Raw genomic sequence first — 15,385 nt, 5'->3', positions numbered from 1 at the left:
TTACTGTGGCTCGTTCCAATCCCACTGCTTCTTTGAGCCACTTACAGTGTTGACTGTGTTCCCTCTTCCTTAATTTACCAAGAACCTATCTCTGTTGAGTTCATCAAAAGAACCAACTGACACAAAGAACACTCTGAGAATCATTTCTGAGGGCAACCAGAATCAAGCGTCTTTTACCTACTAGCATGTAGAGCAACCTTCATACATTGCTGGTGGGGAGTTTAAATTGCTGTGAAAACTTTAGAACAATCTTTGGCAGTTTCTTATAAAGTTAACATTTTCCTGCAACTCAGAATTTCACTCATAGGTATTGACCCAAGAGAAATGAAAACTCATGTCTGTAAAAAGTCTTGTAGAAGAATGTTTACACCAGATTTTTTTGTAATGGCAAAAAACTGAAAATAACCCAAATGTCTATCAATAGGAGATTGGATAAGCACTTTATGGTATTCATATAAAGGAATACTACTCAGCAATAAAAAGAAACTACTTATACACACCACAATATGAATGATTCTTAAAGACATGCTGAGCAAAAAAAAAAAAAAAGACAAAACTAATTTATAGTGATAGAGTTAAGTAGTTGACTATGAAAGTGAGGATCAACTTCAAGGGAGAATAAAGGGACTCCCTGGGATGATTAAAATGCCCTATATCTTGATTGAGGTGGTAGTTACACAGGTGTATACAGCTATGATGATTTGTTTAAAAAAAATTTAAAAGCCATGAAAATTCATATTTTGAATAGTTTTGCCGCAAAATATAAGAACAAAGTTAGAGAAAACAACCTTTAGCAGATCCCTATACATATTTCACAGACCTAGTAGATACTAATTTTAAAACTTGAATAATGTCGTTTTAAGTAATGTTAAATGCTTAGATTACCAAAAAAATTTTTTTTAATTTTATTTAAAAATTATTAAATTTTTAAATAAATATGAACTAGTTTTAAGTAATTATTTTAAATAAAGTTAAATAAAAGTGATATCAACATGACATCAAAAGCACATGCTATGAGAGAACTGAATGTGTAGTCAACTGAGGAACAGTTCTTAAGGGGTTTGCACGGGCTCACCTGGCTACCCCTCAGGGCCCAGCACAGAGGCAGCAAACAAATGTGCCGTCTTTCTGTGGAAGAAGCCTATTTGCTTATCTCAACACTTCGGCCCAAGTTTCAGGCATTCAATTCAACACACAACTAGGGGCCTACTAAAATACTCTCCAAAAGAGAGAGGTTAGCAAGTACCATCTTTGCACTCTTCCTCTGCCTTACCCCAGGTCAGTGGTATCTCCAAGAAAGGAGCTTGTACACATATCTGGCACCCTAGCTTTTGTGGCTGCCATCCAAAAGACACACTCCTTGATAGCCTGGCTCTGGTGGCCAGCAGGGCTTGGGTTCATTGGGAATGGGAGCAAACAAGGAAATAGTTCTTAACCAGCTATCAGACCAGGGTTCAGTAAAGAAGGAACAGACAGAAACACCCATCTCCCAGTCTTGCCCTGAAATAGATATATTTGCAAACTTTATAAGCTGCAGCCTGAGGATCCAACAACCAATTAGCTTGAATCTATATGCTTACTGAGATCCTCCCCTGAGGAACACTGATAGGTCTTGGCACACCCTCAACTACTAGCAACAAAGTAGGCTGCTTGGGTCATCACAATGTTGGAGAGACAACCAACACCTAGGCAGGGTTAGACAAAAAGGTTCAGTTCCTTAATTGTTGAATCCTCAACTCAACAGTACATTAAAAGGATCACACACCATGATTAAGTGGGTTTATTCTAGGAATGCAAGAATGGTTTAACATTCGCATTGTCAATGAGCTTTATCACAGCAACAAAACAAACAATAAAAATCATACAGTCATCTCATAGATGCAGAAATAGCATGTGACAGAATTCAACATTCATTCATGATAAAAATTCTCACTGGGTATAAATAAATACTATACTCTCAGGGAGTATAAAGAGAATGTACCTCAACATAGGTAAAGAACATATATTACAAGTCCACAGCTAACATTATACCCAAAGGGAAAAGCTAAGCTTTTCCTCTGAGACTAGAGATAAGACAAGGATGTCCACTCCTGCCACTTTTATTAAACATGGTATTGGTAGTCATAATAAGTAATTAGGCAAGAAAAAGAAATAAAAACATCCAAATTGGAAAGGAAGAAGATGGTGTGATCTTATATATAGAAAAACCCTAAAGACTCCACCAAAAAAACTCTTTAGAACTAATAAATTCAGTAAGGTTGAAAGATACACAATCAACAAGCAAAAATCAGATCTATTTCCATACACTAAACATGAACTATACAAAACAGAAACTAAGAAAAAAAATCTAACTTACAACAGCATCAAAAAAATAAATTATTACTTAGGGATAAACTTAACTGAAGAGGTGAGAGATCTCTATACTATAAACTCGAAATCACTGATGAAAGAAATGAAGAAAATACAAATAAATGAAGACCCAGCCCATGTTCATGGATTGAAAGAATATGGTTAAAATGTCCTTATTACCTAAAGTCATCTTTAGATTCAATGCAATCCCTATCAAAATCCTAATGCATTTTTCACAAAAGTAAGGAAAAAACCGAAAATTCATATGAAACCAAAAAACTGTAACTAGACAAAGCAATCTTGAGCAAAAAGGAGAAAGTGAGAGGCACCACACTACCTGATTTCAAAATACACTACAAAACTATAGTAATCCAAACAGCGTGATACTGGCATAAAAAACAGATATATAGACCGATGGAACAGAATAGAAAGCCCAGAAACAAACCCATACATATATGGGTAATTAATATGACAAACGATCCAAGGGCATACAATGGGGAAAGGACAATCTCCACAATACATGGTGCTGGGAAAACTGAATAGCCACATGCAAAAGAGTGAATAGGACCACTACCTTACACCATACAGAAAAATTAACTCAAGATGGATTAAAGACTTGAATGTAAGATCTGAAACCATAAAACTTCTAGAAGGAAACACAGGCAGTTAACTCCTTGATTACAGCCTTGGAAATGATTTTTTGGATTTGACACCAAACACAAAACTCAACAAGTGGAACTACATCCAACTAAAAAAGCTTCTGCACAGCAAAGGAAGCCATCAATAAAATGAAAAGGCGACCCACTGAATGGGGCAAAATATTTGCAAGTCATGTATCTGATAAAGAGTTAATATCCAAAATACATAAAGAACTCATACAACTCAATAGCAAAACCACCCAAGTGATCAAATTTTAAAATGAGCAGAGGATTTGAACAGACATTTTTCCAAAGATGATGTATAAATGGCCAGGAGGTACATGAAAAGGCATTCAACATTACAAATCATCAGGGAAAAACAAATCAAAACCACAGTGAAGTATCACCCCACACCTCTTATTTGTCTTCTTAGTAATAGCCATTCTAACAAGTGTTGGAAAGGATGTGGAGAAAAGGGAACCCTTGTGTACTGTTGGTAGTAATACAAATTGGTACAGCCAGCTTGTTGGCCAGGTCATCAGGGTCCCACATTTGGTTTAATGCCCTGCTATCGCCATCTTGAAATTCTTAATTTTGAACACCAGTACTCATTTTGCCCTGGGCCCTGAAAATTATGTAGCTGGTCCTCCAGGGCAAGCTAAGAACTCAAAGGTAGAAAGGCTTTCCAAATAATGAAGCTTAATAAAGTTCACACTCTGAAATCTCAAGCATTCATTTGCTTGACTTCAAAGGAAGTTCCCTACTAGTGTCAATTCTTCAGAAGGTGGAGAAGGCAAGAAAGGTAAACAAATGGAAAATTCTTTTTATTTCTGAAAAATAGATAATTTAGTTATTTTGTTCCTGTTAAACATGTCAGAAATAGCCAGATTGATTAAGACAGACTTTTCCTCTACTCTGAATTATTTTCCTAATAAGGTGAATGGAGGACAAATAGGCAGCATAATTAATGTCAACTCTAATATGATATAGAGGAAGGAAGGTTGTCCTTTTCTTTTCTAAGCCTTTGGAATAATTATAATGTAGGTAGGTAACACATGGGCACAGTATTATATCAGCCTCATGGCTCAAAATTTCTGTACTTGCCACATAGCCCAAATCCTGAGCCCTTAGCAAGTGTTACCTCAATTCCAATAGATTTAAGTAGGAAACCTAAAATCAGGGGCATGGTTCCATCGTAAAACATTAAGGGTTGTAGAGGAGCAGATCAAAGGGCCGATCAAAGGAGATCTTACAAAAGGTCAGCAGAGTGGGTGTGGGTCAAAATAGAAATAACCTACCCTACGGAAAACTCCAACCCATTCTCCCATCCCTTTTCCTGCTCTATTGCCCTTTTCCTTTTTACCAAACTTTTTAATGTAAGCTCCAAAAAGGCAGCAATCTTTGTTCACTGATATATCCCAAGCTGTTAGAACAATGCTTGGCACATAGTTGGCTGAATGAATGACCAGACCACTGGGAGGATTCTTCATTGTACTTGCCTTGTTCCTGCTGGGCGAACATCTAGAAACCTAAAGCTCAGAGAGGAAAAACAGGCTGTAGCAAAAAGAGTAGTGACTGATAATTATACTGTAAAAAAAAAAAAAAAAAAAAAAAAAAAAAAAAAAAAACCAAAGAATTTGAGCTAGGTTTGCGAGTAGGACAGAAATTTCAGGAGCCTTCTGATATGCATCATTTGTGCTCCCAAACTCTTTTTATAATGTTAAAACCTGAAACATGTAACCACAAAGCCTGCTTTCCATTTTAGAATTAACTGGTATAGGTCAACGCATGAGTTCAAGTAAAACTGTCTTCTAAAAGCCAGATACTTCTAAGCTAACAGGTTAGCTAATGGTACTTAATCCTTGCTGGATGCCTCTGGCTTACTTATGGCTTTGTCGGCTTATTTGTGACTGCTTCTCACATCAGGGGCCTAATTACCTCTTTAGTGTTCCCTGTCATCTTTTCTGGGGGCAGGGCTGAGAGCTCTCAACAGCTCTCAGCCTGGGCCATTCTCTGTCCTGCTCCAACCCCTTCCTTCCCGCTGTCTGACCTGAATTTAGTCACAAAACGCACTGGTCCTGTTATTTCTCCTGCTCAGAACCTTCTATGGTGAAGCAGCTTTCATAAGCCGGCTCTCCTGGGGTTGTTTAGTTCTGTTGTGGGCATTTGTTTTATACAACAGAATTGTACTGAGCAGAACGCACTGGGAATCCAGAGCTGCTACCACTCTCTTAAGTTCAGTGTCTTCGTATGCCAAGTACGGGTCAAAGTTCCTGCCCCCAGTGCCTCGTACCTCATCCTCCCGTGCAAGGTTGGAATGAGATAATGTGATAAAAATATTCTGCAGGTTGCAAATGCTAGCCAGGAGGGAACCGGTCTGAGCCTCACTGTTCCTAGGCTTGACTGAAGAACCCACAGTTCGTGTCTGTAGGACTCTTTCATGACAAATAATATTAACCAAATCAAGCTTCTGTAAGCAAAAAAGAAAGGGAACTTGTTACATTCATGATTGGGAACAAAGAGCCAAAATACAGGTCTCAGGAAGGACCAGAAAGTGGACAGTATTGGGAACATGCTTCATTCTCCTATCTGTGGGTCCACTTTTTTTTTTTTTCTTTAATCTGCAGACACTTCCTTTGTGCCTCAGTTTACTCCATGCAATGTGGTCCTACCCACTTCTGAATTTACATGTGAATACTCCATCGGCCCACTGCTCTGGGTCCCAATTCCCCCATCTCAGTTGATTGGCTAAGTGAGAGTAAGGTGTCTACCTCTGAACTTCTCTATTAAGGCAGGGTAAGTGACCATGGCTGCTGGGGACACACCCCCTGTACGGACACCCAGAGTCCCTCACAGGTTCTAGGGAAGTCTCTGAAGGGAAATCACAAAAACTTGAACCTAAAGGAAGGAGAGAAAACTGAGGCATATAGTATGGCTCAGGGTCAAGGAGTCAGCATCTGACTGAGGCCTGATTTTGAGACTGTCATATACCATGTCCTAAACCCAATCCCAAAGAATGGAACCAAGAGGTTGAAATAAATAATGTCTGAAAAGTCCACCTGTATTACTTTCCTAGGGCTGCTTTGACCAATTTTCACCAACTCGACGGCTTGAAAGAGAAGTTGATTCTCTCAGTTCTGGAGGCCACAAGTCTGAAATCAAGGTGTCCGCAGGGTCACACTCCCTGCAAAGGCTCTAAGGAAGAACATTCTCAAAACTCTTCCAGATTCCAACAGCTCCAGATATCCCTTGTGTTGTGGCAGCAAAATTCTGATTTCTGCCTCTGCCTTCACATGGCCTTTCTTTTCTGTCTGTGTATTTTCTTCTGTCTCTTATAAGGATACTGTCATTGGATTTAGGGCCCACTTGGGTAATTCAGAATGGTCTCATCTCAAGATCCTTAAATACTCTTTTCCAAAGTAGGGTCGCATTCACAGCTTACAGAAATCAGGACACAGGCATATCTTTTGCAGGGGCCACCATTCAACTCACTACAGCAACTGTTTCACTAAAGAACAGCATTCCAAAGCTCAGAGGACTGAGGAAGAAGAGGACTCTTTTGCCTGGGGCTTGTGATTGGAACATGTGAAAACATGCACAGAAAACCTCTACAATCAGAAGATAAGGGTATTGGATATTGGGCCTTAGAGGACCTTACTGGCTCCAGAAACAGGATAAACAGCAGGCCTAGTGACCATAAGGACAAAGATTGGAAGGAGTCCCCTAAGGAACCCCAAAGTTACTGAATACAAAGATGAGAGGGCTAAGTGCCTCCCTGCCACAAAAAAAAAATTTTTCTTCAAGTTTTCTTATGATTGCTGCTAGTCTATTATTAACCTCCATAGGCTGGTGTGCTCCGAGCCATCTCAGTTTCGAATACATATATGGAATTAAAGTTTTCAGTTGCTTTTTCTTCTAAATAGCTTAACATGAAATAAAACATCCTAGTGTTGTAAAGGACATAAAGATTTTCTCCCAAGGGAAGCAATATATTAGTCCCTTACCACCTTGATGTATATTTGGTTCACTGGATAATTTTTTTCCCTGAATGGCAGTAAAAACAAAGCCGATAGGCAAGGGATAAGCAGGCATCAATGGAACCAACATTTATTGCTCGCACCCAGCTCTTTAAAATCCCTGTGTAGACAAACCGGAGGATTACAAAGAAACCACACCCACTACCTTTGATCGACAGCATCCCCATCCTACAAAAACAGCTCTAGAATATCTGCATCTGAGGGAAACATGAACCTAGACGTGTAGCTAAAAGCAGAGGAATGGGGTGGCTAGGATATAGAGTTTGCCTCTTTCACAATTTTGCTTAGCATCTAGTTTTATTTGATTAAACTAATCAAAATATAAAACATCAACAACAGTATTTCTAGGTATGATGAGTACAAGAGACGCAGAGAAACTGCTACCCTCTTCATGAAGGAAAAACACATTGCTAAGAGAAGATAGTAAAAATGCAACTTCTGAGTTTAATATTTTCTTTTGCCTTATCTTCACACAAACAATTGTGGGTTTGTGTGGGTTTTTTAGTGTTTTTATGTAAGCCCACTATGTTATGCCAATACCTGGCTATAAACCTCATAATGAAAACAGTCAAAACTGTTCTTACATTTTCATCTTTGTCAGGGGTGACCAGACTGTAGCGAGAGTGGCTTTGGGTTTTGCTGATGGAGAAAATCTCCTTATTTTAGTTATAACTCCATCTCTAACAGGCATACCATTAAAAATAAAACCTCACATTTCTCTCAAAGTATATTCTCGCATTTGCAAAATCTCATCTGACATGAGAAGGCATTTTCCAGCATTCCTTCTCGTTGGAATGTCTGGGCTTGTAACTTTGGGGAGTCATGGTTCATTGTCTGAGATCGCAGACTATAATCCCAGTGGAACAGTTTGAGCCCATACAGCTGCCATATCTTGTCACACAGAGGACCAGAAAAGGCACTGTGTAACTGAGTGATGAGGGTGGGCGTGGCTGGGATTTGGAGTTGAGGTGAGGCAGACATCAGGGAAGCAATACAGGACATGGCAGGGAGTCCTGTCAGGCAGACAGGTACCCAGAGGCTATGATCCGTATAGCCAGGAAGATCCCACAGGCAATGGTCATCTAGAAGCATGGGACAGTCCAGGATGCAGGAAGGCCGTAGGCACTTCATCTGGCAAATGGGATCCACTCATATGCCTCCCTCACAATTACTGTCATCACCATGTACCTACTTTTCCACTGTAAGTATTTACTATTTTCTTGAATATTTTTTACTTGAACCTAAAGGAAGGAGTAAAAGTATTTTACTATTTTCTTTGAATTTTATTGAAATAAAATTTTAAAGAATTTTGTAAATGAGAATACAGAATTACCTGCCATCATTAGTAGGTAACCAAAATAATCAATGTTATTAAATGCTGGCCAACCCTGTTTTTCTGCAGGCCTCTACCCTGCTCTATAGACCTCTAACAAAATGAGATCTTCTCTCTTTGTGAACAAGAGATTAACAGGTTTTAGAGTGTTTGAAAAACGTAAGCTGAGCAGCAACTTTCTCCTGGATTTATATGGAAATGTTAAAAGCCAACTGAAATAGACAATGCCCATCCATGGACCATCAATAGTCTGCCCAGTCCACACTTGGGGAATTCCAGACTTAGCATTAGCAAGCGTGTCAGGAAGTAGCAAGTTGCATACACGCCAAGTCAGTAACAGGACTCCAGGCCTGTAGATAAGCAGGGCTCTAGAACAAGGGAGGGGGCTGGTTTGCAAAAGAATGGAAGCAAACTAGCAGAAGAGGAAACAGGGAGGGTTCCAGTGATAGATTAGAATATATACCAGATCTCTAGTATGATTCACTATGTATTATATATTATTATATACTCACTATGAAGTATATATTATATACTATACACTACTATGTTACAGTATATAGGTAGTATAAGGGTATGATTAAGTGCCTGGATTCTGAAGTCTGCTACTTAGGATGGAATCTGACCTCTTGTACTTCCTAGCTCTGTGAACTTGGATGAGTTAACCTCTTTGAACCATAGTTTACTCGTCTAAAAATCCACCTGAAAATGGGCATATAATTAGGACCTATCTCAGAATTGTTATGAGGTTTAAATGAGAGAAGTATATATGTGGAACATTAAGAACCTGCTAGATAGTAACCACTATGTAAGTGTTTGCTGGGAGTGGTAGACAGAATAAGGCTCCCACCCAAAGATATCCAACATCCTAATCCCTGGAACTTGTGAATATGTTACTTTATATGGAAAGGGGGACTTTGATGGTATTATTAAGGTTAAGGACCTTGAGATGGAAAGATTATCCTAGGCTACCTAATCATTTGGGTCCTCAAAAGAACCCTTCCTGGCTAAGGTCAGGGTGGGAGGGAGATGTGACCATGGAAGAAGGGTCAGAGAGATACAACATTGTTGAATATGAAGACAGAAAGGGCCACAAGCCAAAGAATGTGTGTGGCCTCTAGAAGCTGGGAGAAGGAAACTAGTTCTACCCTAGAATCCCCAGAAAGAACAACCCTGTGAACACCTTGTTGTAGTGTCCAGTGAGACTTGTGTTAGACTTCGAACCTAAAGAACCTTAAAGTAATACACTTGTGTTATTGCAAGGCACTAAGTTTGTGGTAATTTGTTACAGCGACAATAGAAAATACACTGTGATTATTACAAGGTGAGGACTTGGACTCAGCTATATGGCAGGAGCCTAATAAGAAGAATGAGATACATATTGAGTCTATACCGTGGGTATAGACTACACTTTCTCCTTTCTCCCCTGACTTTTAATCAGTCGCAAACCCAGAGGCAAGACCACGTCTTTACATGGAGGTAAAAGGCAATGCTACCTATTCAGAATTTTCTTTTCCTCCTCTGGAGGAAAAAACGTGTATTTTTTACCCATATTACATCTTGGTAAACTATTCTGGACAATGAATTATGGAGACAAGTCAAGTTTGCCACTTCCAAGCCTGGCCCCTGAAATACCCCAAATGATCTTCTCAGAGCTCTTGATCCAAGGTGCTCTAACTACATAATCAAAAAGGCAGCAGTACTGAGATTCCTGAATAAGCACTTAGAGAACAGATGCCTCAGGGGACCTCCCAAATCCACTTCCAAATGTGACTTAAAAAAAAAAAACATTTTTTAATTGTATGGATGGGTATGTTTCTTTTATGAGATTTCAAATTCTTATACCCATACAGAACCAGAGAGAGGGAAAGAGCATTATTTTCCTTGCATCAGCCGTATCACAGGAACAGCTGCAGAACCAAGAAACAAGGTAAGGACTGCAGTAGCATCTGCTGATCTGTGATCTGTCTACCCCTCCCATGACTTATCAGGCAATCGGTATCACCTCCCCGTGTCAGGGTCCCATTCTGTTTGTGATGAATCAAGTGAGACAAAGAAAAGCTCCTCTTTAGCCCCTCTAAGAACAGACCCCTGATTTAAATACTGCGTAGCTAACAGGAGGAGGATAAATCTTAGCAAACCTATCTAGTTTCCTTCTGTGACAGCATGACGGCCTCCATAAACAATACGTGCAGTCTGATTTGATGTCTCGTGACCTTTGCAATCACAGAACAAGTAACGATAGTCCAACTACAGTCTTGTTGATGTGACTAACCAACCCGAGATTTGAACCAAAAGACTAAGTATCAAGACAAGGAGATCTGTGTGGGTCTCTCCCATGTGCGTGAATCACATCAGCAATTCTGCCCACCCGGGGACATTTGACTTTAAACATATTAAGCAAGAGTACAGGAGGTATGTGTATACAGCAAAGAGTTCTGAAGATGTTGCATATGAATGAATGAAATAATAGACAATGTTTTCCATAAAATTTTATCAATATTTCTCATAAAATTTTCATATAATATTTGATAAAGTGCTATAGTTAGAACTCTGGAAGAGAAAATATTTTAAATGTCAATAACAACTGATGGATTTCGGTCAGGACAAGCGTAAAGTAATACCTAAAGACAAACACCTGCAGTGCAAATAGACTAAGAAATAAAGGCTATACAGAAGTACAGGTGGAAAATATCTAGGCAACACAGTAGACTTAAATAACAGTAAGAATGGATATTCAAAAGGTCCCTTTATGTGGAAATGTTAGCAAGTTCATTTCAGACCCTTCCCCTCCAGCCTTGTGAGAGGCAATGTTGATGCACATGACAAGGATTCAAGGATGGGCACACAATTTTAGGTCACCAAATGCCACTGAAAAGAAAGAACTGGAAATCCCTGAGTGGGTCTAGGCACAATTTTTCTCACCTTTTTCAAGACTAGGTTGAGAATGGGGAGGAGAAGGCAGCCAGTGACATGTGGTTGAGAAACACCATTCAGGACATCGGTAGAAGCAGCATGAAGATGGCAGAAAACCAATTCATGTGTGTGTAACCAGCAACTGACTAAGATTCAGAAGATGGGAACTGATGGTCTATCGGAATGCTGACAAGTGAACAAAGATATGACTCAAAAAATCACCGAAGGGGAGGGAGCAGATTGACATGGTAATGGTGGGGGTAGAGAAGGGGTTGAATTGGGGAATTGCACTTTTCCAGGTGGTACACAAAGAATGGAGTAAGGCTATGAAATGACTGCATCCCTGCTCATGAGGAGCCTAAATAAAAGATACCGTTGTGATATAGTCATCCTCATGAGACATAAATGTTTAATAAAAGGAAAAAGTGGGCCTTCCTTTATAATATATTAACAATGTTTTCCCCATATAATTTGTGTACTTTGTTATGAAGTATTAATGGGATTTTTCCGTCAATTAAATACGGTATACAAATGCCATCAAAATGTAATTAGTGGTAAATTCAAAGTGGCCATGAAATGGAAATTGGTGTGAGAATAACCTATCCCCTACGGATTAATAAGAGCTACCATTTGTTGAGTGTCTACTATGTACCAGGCAGTGTGCCAAGGCCCTAGAGCCATCATTTTATGGCGTTTAGTCCTCCCATCATCCACCTAAATGTAGACACTAGGTTTCCTCCAAATCATTCAGCCAGTAACAGCAGAGTAGATCCAGTCCAGCTTCCTCTGACTCCAAGCCAGGCACGTAAACGGTGCACTGGCTGCTTCCCTACAGCTCTATCACCGAGGTCTTAGGCAGGAGGAGAGACTGCTTCTTTCTCCCCAGTACTCCATTGCTCTTGCATGGGCTCTGGAGTATTCCAAGGAAAGGCATATGCTGACAGGAAACAAGTTCTGCCTCCAATGAATGAACCCTCTGCTAACTTCCAGCAGAGCAGTCGAGCACAGAAGTTACAAGTTGGGGTCAACCGGCTTTATAACCTAGGGGAAAACAACTTCCGGTTCTCTACCCTACACCTATAAAATAGGGATAATGATAAAAGTATTTACGTCCTAGGTTGAGATGATTAAAATATTTAATGTGTATAAAACTTCGAACAGTAACTGCACAAAGGAAGCACTCACTAAGTTTAGTCATTTTTTTCACAAGCGTCAAACTAATGCTTATTGCACTTAAGGATATAGATTCTTTTCCCGCTGACTTGAAATTCCTGGGGCCCCAACCTGAAGACTCTTTCAAAAGGTGTTCCTCACTAAATGCTAATACCTTCTCTCTCAGGTAGGAGGCGGCTGAATACAATCCTGGGTAGCCCTTCTCAAACATAACTTTACTCTTCCCTAACACTTCTTCCTGGGGTTTCTCCTTATACCCAAACTCGGGTCAGGCTTTCTAGATCACTTAGAAATTGTAGCATAGTTTAAAAGAAGCACTTATCACAGCCCTCTTATTTCCATCTTAAATCTTATTAGCTTCCAAGATACTCAGCCCACATTCAGCCCCCCAGACCCTCTCATCTGCCCACCTGCCCATCGTTCCCACTGCATTTGTCCCCCTGAACAAGTCAATCTCATCCACTGAACTAGGGCATGTCTATGTGTTATTTCTGTCTTCTCATCCCAAAATAAATTCCGTAGGCATTATTTGTTCAAGAAATGATTTTTTTTTTAACAGAAATCATTAAGTTGTCCTGTGTCAGGGATCCCCAAGACCACCCCAGGTTCAGCTGACTCACAAGACCCAGCACAAAGACATCAGTGAAAGGATAGAGAGCAAAACCAGCAAAGGGAAAAGGCACATAGGGTAAAGTCCAGAGGAAACTAGGTGCAGGCTTCCAAGAATTCTCCAGCAAGATCACAGAAGGCATGCTTAATTCCACCAGCAACAAATTGTGACAACAGCTACCAAATGTTGTCTACCAAGGAAGCTCAGAGACTCAGCATCCAAGGTTTATTGGAGGCTGGTCACATAGATACCTTCTACCTAGCATGGACCACAATTCCAGACTCCCAGAAAGAGTTTTTCCACATGAAGTGTGTTGTTTGCACAGTCTAGACACATTGAGCCACCCTTACCATTTAGGAAAGTCCTCCTAATCAATGTAGGGAACTCTTTTTCAGTCAAGTTCCCAGATGCCAGCCAAAGGCCACCCTTACAAACCTTTCAATAACAGCAATCTCAGGCCTGGCTATGTTAACCTTTTTCTGCACTGGCAAAATAAAATATGATATCTAGAATGTTCCTTTCAGCTTCTTGGAGTTCTCCTTCTCAGGAGCAGTCTGTAAAAATGTGAGAAGATCCCAAGTAACTTAATACTAATAATCATCAAAATCACAAAATTCAATTACATAAGCTAATGAGAATTCAATGCCATCCAAGAGTAGTGGTACTTGATTGCTTTCTGCTAAGATTTCTTTTATAGGAGAGAAAGAGCTTCAGGTACAGTTAATGCCCTGAGACTTGCACTGGGCAGGTCTATCATACTTCTCATTTGCTGCAGAAAAGGTAAGTTCCAAGTCTGATTTAGTCAAGCTCCCCAGTTAAGAGATTTAGAAACTGAGGCTGAAGAAATGCATTCCTCATTCTCAGGTAGCAGCCAGCTAATAAGGGGTAGGTACACAGTGACAGGGATGCTGCCTTTGAACCTAAAGGAGTCCCTTAGCTCTAGATCTTCCCTTATTTTTACTATAGGGAATAGGGGTTTTGCTTGTTTCCTTATTTCAACAGTCTCTTGGTGATAGCTGACCTGAAAAAATTCTGGAAAGCTAATATTTAACAAGGGAGCCAAGATTATTCAATGGGGGAAAGGACAGTCTTCAATAAATGATGTTGAGAAAACTGGATAACCACATGCAGAAGAATGAAATTGGCTCCTTATTATATCTCTCATAAAAATGAACTCAAAATGGATTAAAGACTTAAATTTAAGATCTGAAATCATATACCACCTAGAATGAAAGGGGAAAGTGTTCCTTGACACTGGTCTCCACAGTGATTTCCTGGATATGACACAAAAAGTACAAAGAAAAGCGAAAAACCAAGTTGGACTACATCCAACTAAAAAGCTTCTGCACAGCAAAGAAACAATCAACAAAATGAAAAGGTAACCTATGAAACTGGAGAAAATATCTGTAAATCATGTATTGGATAAGGTGTTAATATCCAAAATATATACTGTTAAGAACAAGATACCAGGCCCGAAACTGAGTCACTTATGCTAAACCCCACGTCACCAAACCAAGACTTAATTACAGTTTGGGCTCTCCCAGAAACTGAATCTTAAATGAGTCCATCAGGAATGCCCCGATCAGCACTAGCTAGGTAACCTGCTTCACAGCCCCATCCCCTAAAGAAAGTAACCTTACCCTAGACATCAGAAGTAGGTTGATTATGACAGCTTCCTTGTTCCCACTTCCTTCTGACTATACAAGTCTTCCATTTCATACTGCTCCTCAGTCAGTGCTCCTTTCAACCTGCTAGATGGGATACTTCTTGACTGAATTAATTTTTGCTCAAATAAACTCCCAAGATTTTTAATATGCCTCAGTTTCTTTGAACAGTTCTAGTTTTATAAGAAGGAACATCAGACTCGCAAGGGCCCCCAGAAGCAACGAGCAACCAGGTGAACGTACATGCTGAGACCCTTGAGCTCACAGCTTGCTCACTGCCACTGGAGGTGGTGGCCAAGTCCCTCACGGACCCTAACTTCTCAGTTTTTGTGTTATGAGTTTTCAAACTTGGAGCATTTCTTGTTGACACAGGAGGGCATGACACAAGGGGGCCCAACACAAGGGAGCCTTAAGTTTTAGGTTCAAGAAGCAGATTAACCTCACCAAGGATGATCTTGGACTATAGTGGCCCCAGTGAAGAACTTTCAACCCAGGTAATTCATCCATTTATGAGGTGCCCTAGAGAAAAAGGAGTCTCAGCAAAGCCCTCACCATAAAGAGAAGAAGGAAAATTCTTTTCCCTCCTCTACAGTTTCTGGAGATAAGGAGGAATCCCTCTGGGACACCCCACTCACTCAAAAGCTGTAGACAGGATCCTGGGAAAACTT

Source organism: Monodon monoceros, unplaced genomic scaffold, assembly GCF_005190385.1.
Source record: "Monodon monoceros isolate NGI ecotype Baffin Bay Population unplaced genomic scaffold, NGI_Narwhal_1 Super_Scaffold_12, whole genome shotgun sequence".
Taxonomy (NCBI): Eukaryota; Metazoa; Chordata; class Mammalia; order Artiodactyla; family Monodontidae; genus Monodon; species Monodon monoceros.
The sequence above is the reverse complement of the archived record's forward strand: the minus strand, read 5'-3'. Positions refer to the sequence as shown.